Here is a 6538-nt window from a genome sequence, read left to right on the forward strand (position 1 = left end):
TATTCTTCTTCTGTCATACTTCTACTCTTATCTCCGTCCATAGTTTCCTTTTTATCCCCTCAGAGTTCTTTATGCTTATATGAGGAAATGATAAATACATATTATTTTTATCCCACCTTTTTTACATAAAAGGTGGTCTAATATATACACTGTACTGATCCTTTTCCTTCCCTCTCCATTTAGCTATATATTTCAGAGACCATTTTATATCAAGGACATAAAGAGCTTTCTTTTTTTTTTTTTAAATAATTAATTAATTTATGTATTTTTGTCTGTGTTGGGTCTTCATTGCTGCATGCGGGCTTTCTCTAGTTGTGGTGAGCAGGGGCTACTCTTTGCTGTGGTGCGTAGGCTTCTCATTGCAGTGGCTTCTCTTGTTGCGGAGCATGGGCTCTAGGTGCACGATCTTCAGTAATTGCAATGTGCGGGCTCAGTACTGGTGGCTCACGGGCTCTAGAGCACAGGCTCAGTAGTTGTGGTGCACAGGCTTAGTTGCTCCGCAGCATGTGGGATCTTCCCAGACCAGGGCTGCTCAAACCTATCCGGGAAGCAGATTCTTAACCACTGTGCCATCAGGGAAGTCCTCTTGTTCTTTTTTATATTTCCAGAGGTTTCTACTGTATTAGTAGAAGACAGTGTTTTAATGGTATTTTCTAAATTATGTTAGTAAATTGTGAATTTCCTCAGAAGTATTAATATCTTTTTATAATGCATAATCTACCAGTGTTTATTCTTTGTTAAACTGTCAGATGTTTGGGAAAGTTGGAGCCAGCTTGTGTGTTTTTCCTTCTAGAATTGCTTACATGTAATATGTTTATTTTGAAGATTAAAACATTTGTCATACATACATTTTTTTGTATACTGTGTTTTCCAGATGATCTCAGGGATTCCATGATTCTGACATCTTAGGAGAAAAAGTAAAACGCCAAGTCTAATTATGGGAGTTACAGAACTGTTTAGTGTTTCTAATTGCAAGAAAATGCTATGCAAGATTTGGATGTTTTCTTTCTACTTTCCGAAGAATGCCAGTAGATGTAGGCTTTCCCTAGGCTCTCTTCCCTGTTCCAAAGGCATGTCTCATGGAGCCTACAGTCAAGTACTGTCCATCTAAACCAATGTTGTGATTTGTATGAGGTCTTTGGCGAAAACTGTTTTACAAGATTTGCCAGCTCGCATGAATTAGTCCAACCTAACCACCTGGTAAGAAACTAGAAGCTTCTGAATGAAACATAGAAAAAGCAGTTCACTTGCCACAGATAGGGAAACTGCAAAGAAGGAAACTAAAAGAGGTTTCGAGAGTTTTTCTTCAGAGGAGAGTTCTCTTTTTAGGTTTCTTGGCATCATTCTCATAGGTTTTACTGTGATTGCTGCCTGTGAGACTTACCCCCACCCCCGATGGGAGAAAGGAAAGAATCAAGATTGTAACTTTTCCTCCTATTTCTACAATTACCATAAGGAGTTAATGGTATAACTGGAGGTAGCTGAATCAGAGTATAAGTATTTGGTTTATTTTAATGCAGTCATATTGGTAAGTCAAATGGTTAGTAGAGAGTATGGTACAAGGTAGCCATCAATAAGCATTACTAAATAAATAATGTCAAGGAAATTAAGCAAGCTGCTTTGAAAGTATCAACTTAGATCTTAATTGGCTCAAGACACTTGTAGCTGACATACAGTCTTTTTTCACTTTTTGTTTTTATTAATGAAATCAAGACTTTTGCTGAGGGAAGGTGATCCTAGCCCCAACTCAGTGATAAATCCTAATTAGCCCAAGCCAGTCACTTGCCAGTGTTTGTCCTAGCAATAGGCATGTGATATAATTTTGACCAGTGAAATATAAAAGGGAGTGTTATTGGTTTTATTTTGTTGTTGTAGTTCATTTTTTGCAAAAGGTTTCCTTACATAAAAAGAAATCCTTAGGAAGAAACAGGGTTTCCTATTCCTGGAAATGTGTCAGCTATTTTGTCTGATCTTGACTGAAGACAAAGCCAGTTCTCCGAGGATGGCCTAGTGGCAAATGGAAAGAATTCAAGACCTTGATAATGTTATCAAGCCTAGAATTTACCAAATCTGGAGCCTTGTTATATTCCATTTATGTGACATAATGAATTCTCTATATTTTTAAAATTATTGTAATTTGCGTTTTCTTTTATTTACAAACAAAAGCATACTAACTGATAAAATATCTTAATGTGCTACATTTGAACAAAAGAGCAGTGATAATACATTTGTGAAAGTGCATGTATTCAAACACACATTGGTCATGCAGATTTGCACAAATGACAGTTGACTAAGTTTCCATTTGATAATTCCATTTCTCCCCTGAAGAAACATGGATTTTCAACTAATGTACAATTATTTGATAAATATAATGTTACAAGTTCAGAAGTTACTTACAGATTTTGAAGAATGAAAGACATACTATTACATTATTTTGCAATCCTCTGGATATTTCTGAATTACCAAACAGTATAACTTACTTTCAAGAAAATCTGAAAGAGTTGAAGGAGATCTCTGTTCATCAAGAAAACATAGTTTTCATAAGCTTTTCAGACCAAGTTTATGAATCCTTGGGTTACACTGGAGTTTCTGACTATGTGATAAAACCCTGAGATATGTTTGAACCAATTTGCTCTTTGAAAGTATATTTTCTTATGAATTTACAGAACTCAAAATTGAATGCTATTGATGTAAATCTGAAACCAGAATTGAGTTCTGACCCATGAACATTTCTGTAGTTCCCCAGAAGAGTTCAGTTCAGTCTGTTAAATATCACCATTCTTAATGATTAACCATGGTTGATCAATGACTTTTGAGGGTGGCAACAGTCTTTTCTAAGAAGTCTTCCTTGTTGAAATTACAGCATATTACTTTTAAGTCAGTATACCTTTTCAGCAGCCTTGGAAATTTCACAGCCATTAAATCAAGGTATGATTTAATTCTATAGGAGATTATACTGAAAAGCTGAAATTGAGGAAGCAGCAATCAAGGTGACCATGTTATTAGATAGACAATAAACATTTGCATAGAGAGCAAGAGATAGGAAAAATGCTTTTAGTCATATTATTCATTACAAAAAGCAAAGAAATGACAAGCATCTTATTGACATTGTAGAGAAGTTTATAAAATTTCCTGGTGAGGAGGAGTGTCAAGATGGCAGAGTAGGACGTGCTCTCACTCCCTTTTGTGAGAACACCGGAATCACAACTAACTGCTGAACCATCATTGACAGGAAGACACTGGAACTCACCAAAAAAGATACCCCACATCCAAATACAAAGGAGAAACCACAATGAGATGGTAGAAGGGGTGCAATCGCAATAAAATCAAATCCCATAACTGCTGGGTGGGTGAATCACAAACTGGAGAACACTTATACCACAGAAGTCCACCCACTGCAGTGAAGGTTCTGTGCCCCATGTCAGACTTTCCCACCTGAGGGTCTGGCAACAGGAGGAGGAATTCCTAGAGAATCAGACTTCGCTAGTGGGAAGTGGGATTTGATTGCAGGACTTTGACAGGACTGGAGGAAACAGAGATTCCATTTCTTGGAGGACACACACAAACTAGTGTGAGCATTGGAACCCAGGGGAGGGAGCAGTGACCCCATAGGAGATTGAACCAGACCTACCTGCTAGTGTTGGAGGGTTTTCTGCAGAGGCGGGGGATGGCTGTGTCTCACCGTGTGAACAAGGACACTGGGGGTAGAGATTCTGGGAAGTACTCCTTGACATGAACCCTCCCAGAGTCCTCCATTAACCCCACCAAAGAACCTCAGGTAGGCTCCAGTGTTGGGTTGCCTCAGGCCAAACAACCAACAGGGACGAACCCAGCCACACCCATCAGCAGACAAGTGGAATAAAGTTTTACTGAACTCTGCCCACCAGAGCAACAGCCAGCTCTACCCACCACCAGTCCCTCCCATCAGGAAACTTGCACAAGCCTCTTAGCCTCATCCACCAGAGGGCAGACAGCAGAAACAAGAAGTACTACAATCCTGCAGCCTGTGGAACAAAAACCACATTCACAAAAAGATAGACAAGATGAAAAGGCATAGAGCTATGTACCAGATGAAGGAACAAGATAAAACCCCAGAAAAACAATTAAATGAAGTGGAGATAGGCAACCTTCCAGAAAAAGAATTCAAAACAATGATAGTGAAGATGATCCAGGATCTTGGAAAAAGAATGGAGGCAAAGATCGAGAAGATGCAAGAAATGTTTAACAAAGATCTAGATGAATTAAAAAACAAACAAACAGAGATGAACAATACAATAACTGAAATGAAAACTACACTAGAAGGAATCAATAGCAGAATAACTGAGGCAGAAGAACGGATAAGTGACCTGGAAGACAGAATGGTGGAACTCACTGCTGTGGAACAGAATAAAGAAAAAAGAATGAAAAGAAATGAAGACAGCCTAAGAGACCTCTGGGACAACATTAAATGCAACAACATTCTCATTATGGGGTCCCAGAAGGAGAAGAGAGAGAGAAAGGACCTGTGAAAATGTTTGAAGAGATTGTAGTCGAAAACTTCCCTAAAATGGGAAAGGAAATAGGCACCTAAGTCCAGAAGTGCAGAGAGTCTCATACAGGATAAACCCAAGAAGAGTCACACTGAGACACATAGTAATCAAATTGGCAAAAATTAAAGACAAAGAAAAATTATTGAAAGCAGCAAGAGAAAAATGACAAGTAACATAAAAGGGAACTCTCATAAGGTTAACAGCTGATTTCTCAGCAGAAACTCTACAAGCCAAAAGGGAGTGGCATGACATATTTAAAGTGATGAAAGGGAAGAACCTACAACCAAGATTACTCTACCCAGCAAGGATCTCATTCAGATTTGATAGAGAAATCAAAAGCTTTACAGACAAGCAAAAGCTAAGAGAATTCAGCACCACCAAACCAGCTCTACAACAAAAGCTAAAGGAACTTCTCTAAGTGGGAAACACAAGAGAAGAAAAAGATCTACAAAAACAAACCCAAACAATTAATAAAATGGTAATAGAAACATACATATTGATAATTACCTTAAACGTGAATGGATTAAATATTCCAACCAAAAGACACAGGCTTGCTGAATGGATACAAATACAAGACCCGTATATATGCTGTCTACAAGAGACCCACTTCAGATCTAGGGACACATACAGACTGAAAGTGAGGGGATGGAAAAAAATATTCCATGCAAATGGAAATCAAAAGAAAGCTGGAGTAGCAATACTCATATCAGATAAAATAGACTTTAAAATAAAGAATGTTATGAGAGACAAGGAAAGACAGTACATAATGTTCAAGGGATCGATCCAGGAAGATTATAAATTATAAATATATATACAGTTATATTGTATATATATATATTATATATACAATTATAAATATATATACAATTATATTGTATATATAAATTATATATACAATTATAAATATATATTCACCCAACATAGGAGCATCTCAATACATAAGGCAACTGCTAACAGCTATAAAAGAGGAAATTGACAGTAACACAATAATAGTGGGGAACTTTAACACCTCACTTACACCAATGGACAGATCATCCAAACAGAAAATTAATAAGGAAACACAAGCTTTTAATGACACAATAGACCAGACAGATTCACTTGATATTTATAAGACATTCCATCCAAAAACAGCAGATTACACTTTCTTCTCAAGTGTGCACGGAACATTCTCCAGGATAGATCACATCTTGGGTCACAAATCAAACCTCAGTAAATTTAAGAAAATTGAAATCATATCAAGCATCTTTTCTGACCACAGTGCTATGAGATTAGAAATCAACTACAGGGAAAAAAATGTAAAAAACACAAACATATGGTGGCTAAACAATATGGAGGTTAAACAATATGGTACTAATTAACCAAGAGATCACTGAAGAAATCAAAGAGGAAATCAAAAAATACCTAGAGACAAATGATAATGAAAACTCGCTGATCCAAAACCTATGGGATTCAGCAAAAGCACTTCTAAGAGGGAAGTTTATAGCTATACAGGCCTACCTCAGGAAACAGCAAACATCTCAAATAAATAATCTAACCTTACACCTAAAAGAAATAGAGAAAGAAGAACAAACAAAACCCAAAGTTAGCAGGAGGAAAGAAATCATAAAGATCAGAACAGAAATAAATGAAATAGAAACAAAAAAACAATAGCAAAGATCAATAAAACTAAAAGCTGGTTCTTTGAGAAGGTAAACAAAATTGATAAACCATTAGCCAGACTCATCAAGAAAATGAGGGAGAGGACTCAAATCAATAAAATTAGAAATGAAAAAGGAGAAGTTACAACAGACACTGCAGAAGTACAAAGCATCCTAAGAGACTACTACAAGAAACTCTATGCCAAAAAAATGGACAACCTGGAAGAAATGGACAAATTCTTAGAAAGATATAACCTTCCAAGACTGAACCAGGAAAAATAGAAAGTATGAACAGACCAATCACAAGTAATGAAATTAAAACATGATAAAAAATCTTCCAACAAACAGAAGTCCAGTACCAGATGGCTTCAC

This window comes from Tursiops truncatus, chromosome 8, assembly GCF_011762595.2.
Source record: "Tursiops truncatus isolate mTurTru1 chromosome 8, mTurTru1.mat.Y, whole genome shotgun sequence".
Taxonomy (NCBI): Eukaryota; Metazoa; Chordata; class Mammalia; order Artiodactyla; family Delphinidae; genus Tursiops; species Tursiops truncatus.